This window comes from Schistocerca americana, chromosome 11, assembly GCF_021461395.2.
Source record: "Schistocerca americana isolate TAMUIC-IGC-003095 chromosome 11, iqSchAmer2.1, whole genome shotgun sequence".
Classification (NCBI taxonomy): Eukaryota; Metazoa; Arthropoda; class Insecta; order Orthoptera; family Acrididae; genus Schistocerca; species Schistocerca americana.
This window is the reverse complement of record NC_060129.1, coordinates 91,251,135-91,265,326: the sequence shown is the minus strand read 5'-3', so window position 1 is coordinate 91,265,326 and position 14,192 is coordinate 91,251,135. Positions and strand designations below refer to the sequence as shown.

The window sequence follows — 14,192 nt, the reverse complement described above, 5'->3', positions numbered from 1 at the left end:
GTTTTGGTTCAACTTTTTAATATTTAAAACAAAATTTTACTTTTCCTGATAGTCTACATTTTGTTGCGTCAAGAATTTGTGATGGTAATATGGGCCCCAAGGTAGTTTGAAATAAAAAGAAACAAAAACTTGAAAAAATTATTTTATTTAACTTTTGTGTATAATGAAAGAAACGTTCACTCTGAACATTGTTAATCAGTCTACTGGTGGGATGATTTTCACAGCCTATGTCTAGTCTATTCACAATAGTCACACACATAAGCATCTTTTTACACGTTACAAGTGATCCTCTTTCAGCTGCAGATAATGCACCAACCTGGCTTTTTCCCCTCAGGCCGATGACACGAGTAATTTTTCTTTGAACGACAGTAAGACCTGACTCGTCTGCCGGCCGCAGTGCTCGAGCGGTTCTAGGCGCTACAGTCTGGAACCGCGCGACCGCTATGGTCGCAGGTTCGAATCCTGCCTCGGGCATGGGTGTGTGTGATGTCCTTAGGTTAGTTAGGTTTAAGTAGTTCTAAGCTCTAGGGGACTGATGATCTCAGCAGTTAAGTCCCATAGTGCTCAGAGACATTTATTGACTCGTCTACATTAAAAACTCTGTCCGCAGGATCTTTGTAGTTACTGAACGCAGCTTCAAGTAAACTGAAGAAATTGTCGACAGCTTGTTTTTAAACCCATTAGCACGTGAATCGAAGTTGCAGATGGCTTTAAAATAGACAGAATATTTTTGTGCCGTGACATAAAATGGTCAAACCAAGTTCGACCAGAAACTTCGCCCTTTACAAATGGACGAGGGATTTTATTTCTTGTGCAAAGCTGATAGGCCATGCGCCTGACGTCATTTCTGGTAAGGCTGTAGAATTTGGGTTCCATAATGAGAAGATATTTAACCAGTTCGTCCTCAAGTCCCTGTGGTAAAAACCGGTGGACGGCCCAGTTTAATATTAACTATTTCTTCGACCGGTTTATCGATTCGTGAAAGCCTTTGGAGCGTACAACGAGGGACAGAGTACACTTTAACCGCTTTTTTAAACCCTATTTTTTTTCTCTTTAATAGCTACAATAGCATTTGACATATTTGCTTTGTCCCACGATTGCCGTTTCGATTTTTTGATGGTAGAAGATGTCTTCGAGGCATCTGAAACATAAAGAGTAGCAATATTTGTAAATGGTCCCATAAAATCTGATTGATTTTATGGGGCTCATAATACCGGCAGCAAAAGGGGCCCATATATCCACCCTCGACATCTTGGGAAAAACGATTTTGTCTACGGTTAGTTTGGTTCGCAACCGACGTCAATTAATGTGAAACGGCATCCTAACAACAAGCCAAATACGTGCCTTACCTTAGTTTTAGTAATAACATGTTAGAAATTTGAGTTTTATTCAAATAAACACCAACCTTTCAAACTTTTGATGACAGCGAAAAAATTCACAGCACAACTAACTCACAAACCATGACAGCTACTGCGTCTGCACACTCTGCAGTGAAGTTTGGCAACTAGTTCATGTGCTCTCCACTAGAATTAGTGGCCTGTACTTACAAATGTGTAGGGCGCCCATAATACCAGCAGAGGCCCATTTTTCCACCTTTGCCTCTACATCTACTGTACCTCTACCATTATCTCACATTTTTAAGTGACTGCTCTGTCTATAGGTTAAAAATAACAGTTGATAGTGCATACTCTTGGTGGCCTCGCTTCTGACTATGTGCCTCCACATGCATAGAGCAACCATCAGTAACTACCGTTTATACAAGAGTCACCAATCTCTGTATTTATTTCCTAGTTTATTCAGTAACTCAAAATTTACTTTGCCATTTTATGTTATAAAGTACTTCCTGTACTTCTACAAACCATGAACCATGTACCTTACTGTTGGTGGGGAGGTTAGTTTCAGTAGTTGCAGGGGCAAGGGTCTGGATGATTGACTGATCTGGCCTTGTAACACCAACCAAAACGGCCTTGCTGTACTGTTACTGCGAATGGCCGAAAGCAAGGGGAAATTACAGCCATAATTTTTCCCGAGGGCGTGCAGTTGTACTGTATGGTTGAATGGTGACGCCTTCCGTAGGAATGATGCCGTACATAGGAATTAAAATCCATGGAGAAGAAATAAAAACTTTGAGGTTTGCCGACGACAGTGTAATTCTGCCAGAGACAGCAAAGGTCCTGGAAGAGCAACTGAAAAGAATGGACAGTGTCATAAAAGTCTAATCAACAAAAGGAAAACGAGGGTAATGGTATGTATTCGAATTAAATCAGGATCGCAGAGGGAATTAGATTAGGAAATGTGACACATAAAGTAGTAAATGAGTTTTGCTATTTTAGGAGCAAAATAAATGATGATGGTCGAAGTAGAGAGGATATAAAACGTAGACTGGCTATGGCAAGGAAAGCGTTTCTAAAGAAGAGAAATTTGTTAACATGGAATTCAGATTTAAGTGTCAGGAAGTCCTTTCTGAAACTACTTGCACAGAGTGTAGCCATGTATGGAAGTGAAACATGGACGATAAACAGCTTAGACAAGAAGACCACAGAAACCTTTCAAAAACGGTGCTACAGGAGAATGGTGAAGATTAGATGGGTACATCATGTAACTAATGAGGCGGGACTGAATAGAATTGGGGAAAAGGGGGATTTGAGGCCCAACTTGACTAGAAGAAAGGATCAGTTGGTAGGACACGTTCTAAGGCGTGAAGTGACCTTCAGTTTAGTATTGGAGGTACGTGTGGAGGGTAAAAATTGTAGAGGGAGACCAAGAAATGAATACACTGAGCACATTCAGAGGGATGTAGGTCGCAGTAGTTATTCAGAGATGAAGAGGCCTGCACAGGATAGGGTAGCACAGAGAGCTGCATGAAACCAGTCTCTGAAATGAAGGCCACAACAGCAACAACGAGTATTAATGGCAATATTTCTCCTCTGATTCATTTGTTTGTAGGAAAGGCAAATTAATTTTCTAATGACATGGCGCCAATTGTTCGAGGTAATTAGGTGTTGCATTCTGTGAAGGGTTCAGAACTAAGCTATGAGTTCGATAGTTTTCGCATTTTGAGACATTTCCCTTTTTTGGGATGAACATTATCAGATTGTAACAGTACTGTACAAATGTTGAATTGGTCACTTACTTAAATGGCATCAGATGGTTAACGAATAACGTTATTATTATGCGTTTCACGATAACCATCATCAGGTATCAGATACATCGAGTTGTACAGGTGAACAGAAATTATATGTTACATACGTTAACTGTCAGAAGCAGTCTGCCTTCGACAGTTACGTACTGGAATTTTCATACAATCTCACTTCTTCTGTACAACACGATGCATGTGAATTATGGAGAAACGTGTAATATTAACGTCATTCATTCAACACGTGTTGACGTTACACTAACAAGGGGAGGTCCAGACTTTGGGATCACAGATTTACTTCAAATTTTGTACACGTTTAGTAGGGCATTAAAACAACGTAATGTGCGAATAGTGACATGCACTACTTTGGCAAGTCCGAGAAAATCGCAAGAGAAATTTTACGCGTCAGTTACGTAACTGATATACCTGTGCGTAGGTACTGAAAGTTAGGGTTCATGGCGGACAGGTGGTTAGCATTCGAGCTCCGTAAGACGACCGTATAAAAGGCGACGGCTGGACTCCCGCTCAAACTGAATTTATAACCTACGTTTGTTTAATCATGGGTCATGTTTTCTAATTTATATGACATCTCAGAGGTAATATAATTAAAAAACCACATGAACTTATATGAAGTTTAGTGAATTTCATGTGGTTGGACTATAATATTTTAAACTAAATTTAGTTATTAGAACGAACATATTTATAACTGTCGGCAAATACATGAGGAAACGCTTAGAGCTTTCTTGAAAATGTATGGCTGCCGTGATTTGTGGAATCAGTTATTCATTCAATCCGGTGCGCTACCCGAAACTACTTTGCACCTTGACGCTTCGAGTTGCAGACACAGAGGCAGGCCCCATTTGGCAGATTACCTACGTAGCGGTGAGATGTTGCTAATGTAGCAAGAACGAGTAGTGCGGGTGCACATTTTTTCAATGTCACAGAATTTACGTTTGTGTTGCAAAAGTGAAGATTTGAGTGGGAGGTGAACCGTTGCCTCAGGCACGTTCGCATTACGAAGCTTGAAAGCTCACCACTTTTTCTTTTTACTATCAGAGTGACTTGCTACTATCATGAAACCTCAAAAGACCATAGTCAAATCACCATGTGATATAAGCTACAAATGGGAGAAAACATTAATTATCATAACAAGACAATAATAAAAGGAGAAAGGACAAAAAAACGAGAACATAGCCCAAAAACCACCACCAATGCCACACGATATGTATAAACAACTTTATTGTCGCTATGTTTATTTAGTTTTCTTAATTTTTATTTATTATGTATATACGCTCGTGTGTGTATGTACATACTTCATCTATACACGTTTTACAATAGAAATGCTGCAATACTGAGTCAAAACACTAAAGAAAACGAGCAGGTAAGCTAGGAGAGAACAAACCGAAGCAAATCAGATGGGAAACATACATAACAAAGGAAACACCTATCATCAGAAAAATGAAATTAAGCAACACCTTGCCTGCGGAAAAGCAAATTCAACATGTTGGCGAAGAGGTCTCGATATCGAGGCATTCGCATACATGTCCAATAGGCCGAGACAATCTACTGCATTAAGTTCATGTGATCTTCCTCTTCGTCATCTACAACATATTGAGCGAAGTGTCCCAGCAACCACATAATTGTATGGGTTTTCTACCGTGGAAAAAAGGAAGAATCTGGTCGCAATATGATGTCCGTAGTGTATCAAGTCTCAGAAGATCGAACACGGAAAGCTAATTGTCTCTTAAACCAAGTTCAGTTTGCCATATGACCTCCACAAGTAGAGCGATGTCGTACCGTACCTGTTGACGTACAACGACTACATAGATCCGTGTCGCTACACCTGATACGGGAAGTCGCTCGTTCGTTGGCATCAAGTTATTTACCACCTTATACCAACAGAACGCTACGCGCATCGGCCACATCGGAAGACTGATACTGCACCAGACTGTACCCCAGCTTGTTTGCGGCGATCGTCTTTTAACGAGGTTCGGGCAAGAGACTGCTTTCCAACGAGTCTGTAGGAATTTCGTAGTGAGGATGGGTCTCCATAAAATGTCAGCCCCTAAACAGCTACCGCAAGATAGAAATCACGAACGTGTTTTAACTTATAATGTATGCGACCAACATCAATAGGGGATTCAAGAACAGCAGGACGGACACAGAGAAATGAAAGAGACGTGAATGTTTAAGTTTCTTGAGTTATCAAAACAGTACGTCGCACATATAGCATCTGCATCTTCCTTCGTATGTCAACCAGCCCAACGACCAAAGGAACGAGGCTTCGTGACCACCTCATACCGTAAGCGAAAGATATGTCTTGTCAATTGCTGTAGTTTCTTCACCATCATCGAGGTAACCGGATAAACTTGGGCCTCGAAATAAGCTTTGCATAGCACATATGTAACCAGTACTCGGGATTTCTGGAGCAGAGTAAGAGAACGCCTTTCATGTTCTACAGTCATGCTCATAAATTAAGGATAATTGTAGAATGTGGTGCCACACAATGTGGCACAAACAAAACTGGCGCTAAGTGAATAGGCACATAGGGAGCACGCACGACACAGATCTGTAAGTCCGCGGTATTGGTGATAAGTTGAAAAAACCGTCCCGAAATACATGTGCTATAAAACGCCACTGTTTCCTGCGCATGTTCCCCGACAGCAGTTTGGGATATGATCACCACGCACATCTACACAGGTCGCACAACGGGTTGGCATACTCTGGATCACGTGGTAGAGCAGCTGCTGGGGTATAGCCTCCAATTCTTGCACCAGTGCCTATCGGAGCTCCTGAAGTGTCGTAGGTGTTTGAAGACGTGCAGCGACACGTCGACCAAGAGCACCCCAGATGTGCTCGATGGAGTTTAGGTGTGCAGAACCGGCAGGGCACTCGATTCGCCTGATATCTTCTGTTTCAAGGTACTCCTTCACGATGGCAGCTCGGTGGGGTCTTGCATTATCATCCATCAGGAGGAAGGTAGGACCCATTGCACCCTTGAAAAGGCAGACATACTGGTGCAAAATGACGTCCCGATACACCTGACCTGTTGCAGTTTCTTTGTCAAAGACAAGCAGGGGTATACGTGCACCAATCATAGTCCCACCCCACACCATCAAACCACGACCTCCATACATGTACCTTCCAAGGACATTTAGGGATTCCTGGTTCACGCTAGATGAAATCCCGGCGATAATCACTGTTCAGACTATATCTGGACTCGTCCATGAACATAACCTGGGACCTCTGTTCCAATCTCCATGTTCTGTATTCTTGACACAAGGCTTTACCTGCTCTCCTGCGACCAGGGTCAGTGGAATGCACCTTGCAGCTCTCTGGGCGAATAAACTGTGTCTGTTCAGTCGTCTGTAGACTGTGTGTCTGGAGACAACTGTTCCAGTGGCCGCAGTGAGATCCCAAACGAGGCTACCTGCAGTACTCTGTGGCCGTCTGCGGGCACTGATGGTGAGATATTGGCCTTCTTGTGGTGTTGTGCACTGTGGACGTCCCGTACTGTAGCGCCTGGAGACGTTTCCTGTCAGCTGGAATCGTTGCCATAATCTTGAGATCACTCTTTGTGGCACTCAGAGGGCCTGTGCTACGACCTGCTGTGTTTGACCAGCCTCCAGTCGCCCTAGTATTGTACCCGTCATAACGTCATCAATATGTATTCTTCGAGCCATTTTCAACTCCCAGTCATCATTAGCACGTCTGAAAACATTTGCACACTTACTCGCTGCACCGTACTCTGACATGCGCCAACACGCCTCTGCACATGTGGACTGCTGCCAGCAATACCGTGCGACGAACGCAGGTCAAATGCACCGCATGGTCATACCTCCAGGTGATATGAACCCGCAGACTGCCCACCAGAGCATTGTTTCACCATGTATCAACATTATCCTTAATTTACGATCATGAGTGTAGTATCGCTCTCTGATTTTTTTCCGCAACAGACTTCCAGTTGAGCGTCGCCATATTGAGTGGGCAACGATCAGTTATGATATTGAGTGACGCATACCAATCCACCATAGTAGCCCACGGAGTCATCCAAACCTCGCAAAGCCTGCAATTGCCTTCACTGAGCAGTGTACCTGAACTCCGACAATAATCATCGACTACAGCTTTCAGTCGAGGTATCTCTGCAGAATATCGGTGCAGAACCATCAGGTCATCCGCGTATGCACGAACCACTTGACCACCACGAACTCTTAACGTCCGGCACCCACGCACAGGTACGTCAGTTACATTATAGACGCGTAAAACTTCTCTTCAGGATTTCTTTGAATTACCACGACAGTGCACTTTACTACTAGCACATTACGCTTTTCTAATGGCCAGCTAAAGTGTACAGAGTTTGAAGTAAATCCGTAATCCCAACGTCACGGCCTCCCCTTGTAAGTAACCTTCTCATCATTGCGCAGTGCTGCTCCAGTTTTTTAATACGGCCACATGCTTCCTGTACGACTTCTTGTCGCATGTCGCGGATTACAAGGTCTCTGTGAAATCGGTGGGCAGTTTTCGCTGTTGGCGTACACTGGCCAAAAATAAACAAATAAAAATTAATACTTCCACTTAGAGGTTCCAAAGTCGCTCAAGATTTATTGTTGCAACAGTGCATAAGGCACACATGAAGTGATTACAGACGAGTAGCACAAGCGGTTCTGAAGTGCGATGTATCGACCAATGCTTAAACACCAGCCTTAGTGCGTGATGTAGTCTCCATGGGCGTCAATGTAGGCTCTCACTCTACCAGCCAGTCGATCGTACAGGTGACGAACACTGTACTGCGATATGTTATGCCACGCATGCTCAGCATGTTGACGTATTTCTGTGAGAGTTGTTGGTTAACGAGTCTCACGAGTGAAATCTCGTCCCACCATATCCACACGTGGTCGACTGGAGACAAGGCCAGAGATCGTGCTGGTCAGGGGAGTTGCCGCACGTCTTGCAGACCACACGGGCAGAGTGTGGGCGAGCATTATCCTGTTGAATCAACACACCACATTCCTATCGCAAGAATGGCAAAAGAACATATATAACAACACTCTGCTCATACCGAGCGGTGTTTAGCGTACCCTCCAGAATTACAGCCTGTCTCACCCCCACAACATGAGGCCCTAGGTGTGTCCAGTGTGTCTTGGACAAATGCACTCTGAGGGACAGCGACGACAGAGACTAAGTCGTATGCACAAACGACCATCACAGGGTGCTGGAAGAACCCTGTTTCATCGCTAGAACCCATGGCGCCCCATTCCATCTTCCGACGGCACCGGTACAGACGTGCGCGTCGATGCTGTGGCGTGAGTGGAAGACACGCTAGACGTGTGCGTGTCTGTAGTCCCACTGCTATATAACCAGTCAGGAACAGTCCGGGATCAACATGTCTGGACTCACAAGCCCTCCTATCTGGGCTGTGGCAGCTGTATGGTCTGCCACTGGCGCCCTTACAGTACGATGATCCTGGCGAGCTCCTGAGCTGCGACGACAGCCAAAACCTCCTCCAAAGGTATGAGAATATTTCCGTGACCACTGGTACCGGCACCGCTGTACAAATGACGTACCGTATGCAACTTGTGCGGCAATTCTCCGAAAGGACCGTCCCGCCAGTCGGAAGGCCACATGGATTCCGCAAACAGAGATTTTGCGAAACTCAGCTAGCTCTGTTCCTCCATGTGATCCACAGTGCAGTGGACAACGGTGCTGAGGTTGATGCCGTATTCCTTGATTACAGTAAGGCATTTCACACCGTCCCGTACTGCCGTTTAATTAGAAAGATATGTGCTTATGGAGTATCGGAGGAGACTTGCGATTGGATTCATCACTTTCTTGCAGACACAACTCAGTGTGTCGGTCTTAATGGAAAAAAATCGATAGTTTTAAAGGTAATATGCGAAGTACCACAGGGATGTGTTGATGTTTACAATATATATATATATATATATATATATATATATATATATATATATATATATATATATATATATATATATATATATATATAGGAGAAAGTCTCAGCTGCTGTTTGAGGTTGTTCACTGTAGTGCAGTTGTCTACACCGAAGTAGCAAGGCCGGAAGATAAAGATTTGGCATAACGACCTGCAGAGAATTGATTATTGCTGCAAGCTCTGGCAGTTGACCCTGAATGTAAATATATATAACATATTGTAAATACATAGAAAAAGAAATCAACTACTGTACAGCTACACTATTGACGACAAACAGCTGGAGACAGCGTCTGCCGTAAACTATCTAGGCGTAGCTGTTCAGAGCGACGTTAAGTCGCATGACCATATAAAACAGATAGTGGGATAAGCAGACACCACACTCAGAATCGTCGGAAGAATATTAATGTAATTCATCGAAGAAAGAAGTGGCTTATAAGGCGCTTTTTCCCCCGATTTTTAAGTATTGTTCATCTATCTGGGATCCCTATTAGGTAGAGGGGATAAAGGAGATAGAGAACATCGAAGGAAAAGCGGCACGTTTCGTCACGGGATCGTTTAGCTGGCCTGAGAGAGTTAAGGAGATGCTAAACAAACTCCGCTTGCAGACGTTACAACAGAGGCGTCGTGCATCACGAAGAGATTTACTATTGAAATTTCGGAAGAGCACTTTTCAGAGGGAGTCGGACAACATATTACTTCCCAACACACACATCTCGCTTATTGACCACGAGGACAAAATTCGGGAGATTAGGGCCAATGCAGAGGCTTCTTGCCACGCACTATTCGCGAGTGGAACAGGGTTGGAGGGATCAGGTAGTGGTACCGAAAGTACCCTCCGCCACACATTAGATGCCTTGCGGAGTATGATATAGAAGCAGATGAATTTGAGCCCGCTAAAACTCGCTCAGTAGCTTGTATGAAGCATAGGAAGCACGTGTGGGTCTCCGTGGCATGGTTGCCTGCTCTCTTCACATGTTTGCATCACACTGAGCCTTCTTCCTGTGACCATCCCCCGTTAGAGGGTACACACACATGCCACTCTGATAGCTATCCAACTCTGCTATATGTTTGCGGATGACACTGAAACCATTATCAGACATTTTCCACCCTCTAGATGGCAAATCTCGACATCAGCACAAAACTTACGTCGTCTTTCGAGGTGCGTTACTTTTTTTTCTGGCAGTGTATTTGATACATCCATTTCCCCATTTACGGGAAGTTTGGCTGTTACATTCCCTTTCCCTGGGCTTTGTTACTTCTCAGGAGTTTTACATTTAGTTACAGAATTAAATAGTGGTGTAACATCTGATTTAAGAGCTCAAACTGACCCTCTAATGTAGGCGTTGTAGACACTGAGTATAAAAGGAACTGGGAATACCTTCAGTAATAACTGGCCCTTATAACTGAGATATTATATCAATGAGAATTGTCGAAATTAAAACTGTGTGCCGGACCGAGACCCGAACTCTGGAACTTTGCCTTTCACAGGCAAATACTCTATCATGTGAGCTACCAAAGCACGACTCACGATCCATCCTCATAGCTTTACAACCGCCAGTACCTTGTCTCATACCTTCCAAATTTCACAGAAGCTCTTCTGCGAATCTTTGCAGAATTAGCACTCATGGAAGAAAGGATATTGCGGAGACATGGCTTAGCCAAAGCCTGGGGGATGTTTCCAGAATGAGATTTTCACACTGCAGCGGTAGACCACTTGCGTGCTAAAGTCAAAGGTCCCGAGTTAGAGTCTCGGTCTGGGACGCAGTTTTAATCTGCCATTCTCAGTACTGTGCCGGAATTGAATTTTACGTGACTTCCTGTGGAAATACACTGATGCACCAAAGAAAATGGTATAGACATGGGTATTCAAATACAGAGACATATAAACAAGCAGAATACAGTGCTGCGGTGGACAACGCCTATATAACTGCCTGGTGCAGTTATTAGATCGGTTACTGCTGCCACAATGGTGGGTTATCAATATTTAAGTGAGTTTCAGCGTCTTGGTATAGCCGAGGCACGAGCAATGGGACACAGCATCTCCAAGGTAGCGATTAAGTGGGGATTTTCCAGTAGGACCATTTTGACACCGGTGCAGCCAGAAGAAGATCCTGCTAGAATGGGATCAACGACGAAAAAAGAATTGATTAGCGCGACAGACGTGCAAACCTTCCGGAAATTGCAGCAGATTTCAAAACTGGGTGATCAACAGGTGTCAGTGTATGAACCATTCTACGAAACATCATCTATATGGGCCGAAGGCCCACTCGCGTACCCATGATGACTGCATCAGACAAAGCTTTACGGCTCGCCAGGGCTCGGCAACACCGACACTGCACTTTTGATGACTGGAAATGTGTTGCTTGATTGTACTAGTCTCTAATTGTATCCAGCAGACGGTCACGTCCAGGTATGGAGACAAGCTCATGAATCCATGGACTCTGCATGTCAGCAGGGAACTGCTCCAGCTGGTGGCGGCTCTTTAATGGTGTAGGGCGTGTCCAGTTGGAGTGATGTGGGTCCCCTGATATGGCTAGATACAACTCTGACAGGTGACAATACGTAAGCATCCTGTCTGATCACGTGCATCCATTCATGTCCATTGCGCATTGCGACGGGCTTGGGCAATTCCAGTAGGACCATGCGATACCCCACACGTCCAGAATTGCTGCAGAGTGTGTCCAGGAACACTCTTCTGAGTTTAAACGCTTCCGCTGGCTATCAGATGTAAACATTATTGAGCATATCTGGTATTCCTTGAAACATACTGTTCAGAAGAGATCTCCACCCCGTCGTACTCTTACGCATTTATGGAGAGCCGTGAAGGATTCATGGCGTCAGTTTTCTGCAGTACTACTTCAGACATTAGTCGAGTCCATACCACGTCGTGTTGCTGCACTTTTGCTGGGGCCGTACGCGATAATAGAATGGTGTACCAGTTTCTTTGTATGATCTCGACTTAGTTCTTTTTTGTGCAGATTAGGAAGAAATTCCTTAACTGATAGCATTAAAGATATGGATCTATTCAACCTCGGCATGAATTCTACACAGTAAGGATATCGTTTTGTTGGGACAGACGTACGATGGACAACATTTCCCAGCTTTTGCTTGACACAGTTCTACTTGTGGCTGACACAAGTATGGGGGCCGCAGAGGCTTTCTGAGTTTGGCCGTGTTCCAGAGCTGTCCACAGTGGAGCCGGCGTGCGAGCAGCTGGCGGCTGCGCAGCTGTCCGTTGAGACAGCGACCGCCACCGCCGTGTCCGCCATGCGGCACTCCTGCACCGGCCTCACGCGGGCCGCCGTCGCCTTCATAAGCACCCGCTTCCTCAGGGTGATGGCCACGGAGGGCTGGGTTGACGCTGCACGCAGCTACCCGAGCACTTTTGTGGAGTTAGTTCGCCTGCTTGCAGAGGCTCAAGCAGACACCAGGTAAGCACGAGAGAGGCAACTCTTCTGTGTTGCACAGGTGTACATGTGTGTGATTAGCCAGCTGTATAATTTCTGGCATTCAGTTTCATTAGATATACCCATGCGAGGAAATACGCTATCATTAACTATCGCTTTCTGATATTCAAACAACTTACAGGAATTCAGTCAGGTAATATGTACAGCGACCACCGATATTTCGGCGGGAGTACACCCCACCATATTCAAGGCACAAACTGTAACGGACAGGCGATGTACAAACAATTTTAAACACTCGTTCTTGGAGTAATTCAGGAAAGATGACTCACACTAGTGCCCTAAAAGATGACAGAAGTCAGAGGTATCGATAGTGAAATACTAGGAGTTAGCATGTGAGGTAATGTTGACTCTGTTCCTCTGTTTTTTGACAAGGGAGAGAGCAGGATTACAAGCAGATTTTAAACATAAAACCGCAGTCTCTGTTTACAAGGTTGCTCGCTAATTCAAACAGCCTCCTGAATAACACCGTCCCAATTGTTGGACGTGTATGCCAATACTTCGGTATTGTTATATAATATAGGGTTACCAAACAATGTTCGCCAATAGCTGATCTACTTGGCTACTGTAATCGTGTGTGGCGTTTATGCTCAGTACATATGTCCTCCACGCTCCTGATAGCCGGACCAATATATGTCATGTCATAGCTACAAGGAATGCGATATACACCCGCCTTATGCTAACGAAGATCAGCCGTAACAGAACCTAAAAGCACTGTGATTTTAGATGGAGGTCGGAAAACACATTTCACATCGTATTTCCGTAAAATACGACCGACGCTGTTGGAAGGGCTTCGTAAGTAAGGCAAAAAGGCAGTAGACTTAGGTGTCAACACAGTATTATCATCAGTCACCCGGTGCACAGTTGGTCGATAGCGCAACGCACCTTCAATCTGTCTTGCACTATAACCATTTTGACGAAATGTAATTTCACGATGGGCCAGATCAGCTGGCAAAGTCTCAGGGTCGGAAATAACATGTGCCCTGTGTACCGAGGTACGGAGTACCCCTTCACGCTGAGCCGGATGGTGACAACTATCAGCCTGTAAATACAAGTCAGTGTGAGTACGTTTCCGGTAAACTGCATGTCGCAATGGTCCATTAACCTTCCTCCTAACCAAAACGTCAAGAAAGGGAAGGCAACCATCATCTTCCACCTCCATAGGAAAACGAATTTTCTGGTGGATCCAGTTCAGATGATATAAATTAGAGTGCTTTTCTGTTCTGTTAAGGATGATCTTGGTTTGCATAAGGTGGATGTATATCGCATTCCTTGTAGCTGTGGCATAGCGTACAATGGTCGGGCTATCAGGAGCGTGGAGGACAGATGCACTGAGCATAAACGTCACACACGATTACAGCAGCCAAGTAGATCTGCTATTGCCGAACATTGTTTGCATACTGGTCACCCTATAACGAAATATTGAGATGCACGTCCAGCCACTGGGACGATGTTATTCAGGAGGCTGTTGAGATTGAATTAGTGAGCAACCTTGTAAACAGGGGTGGAGGTTTTTGTTTAAACTCTGCTTCGAATTCTGCTCTCTCCTCGTCAAAAAACAGAGCGACAGAGTCAATGCTACCTCACTTGCTAGTTCGTAGTATTTCACTATCGATATCTCTCACTTTGGTGACCTTTGGTGA

General features: G+C 44.5%; 1 long non-coding RNA gene across 1 annotated transcript in view; it reads left to right on the top strand.

Moving 5' to 3' along the window:
- LOC124553579 overlaps window positions 1-12,295 on the top strand; it is a 39,076-nt gene extending 26,781 nt beyond the window's left edge. Inside the window, exon 4 of the long non-coding RNA XR_006968064.1 lies at window positions 12,267-12,295. This is a non-coding gene — a long non-coding RNA (uncharacterized LOC124553579). The remainder of the gene's footprint in view (window positions 1-12,266) is intronic.
- Window positions 12,296-14,192: the final 1,897 nt, after the last annotated feature.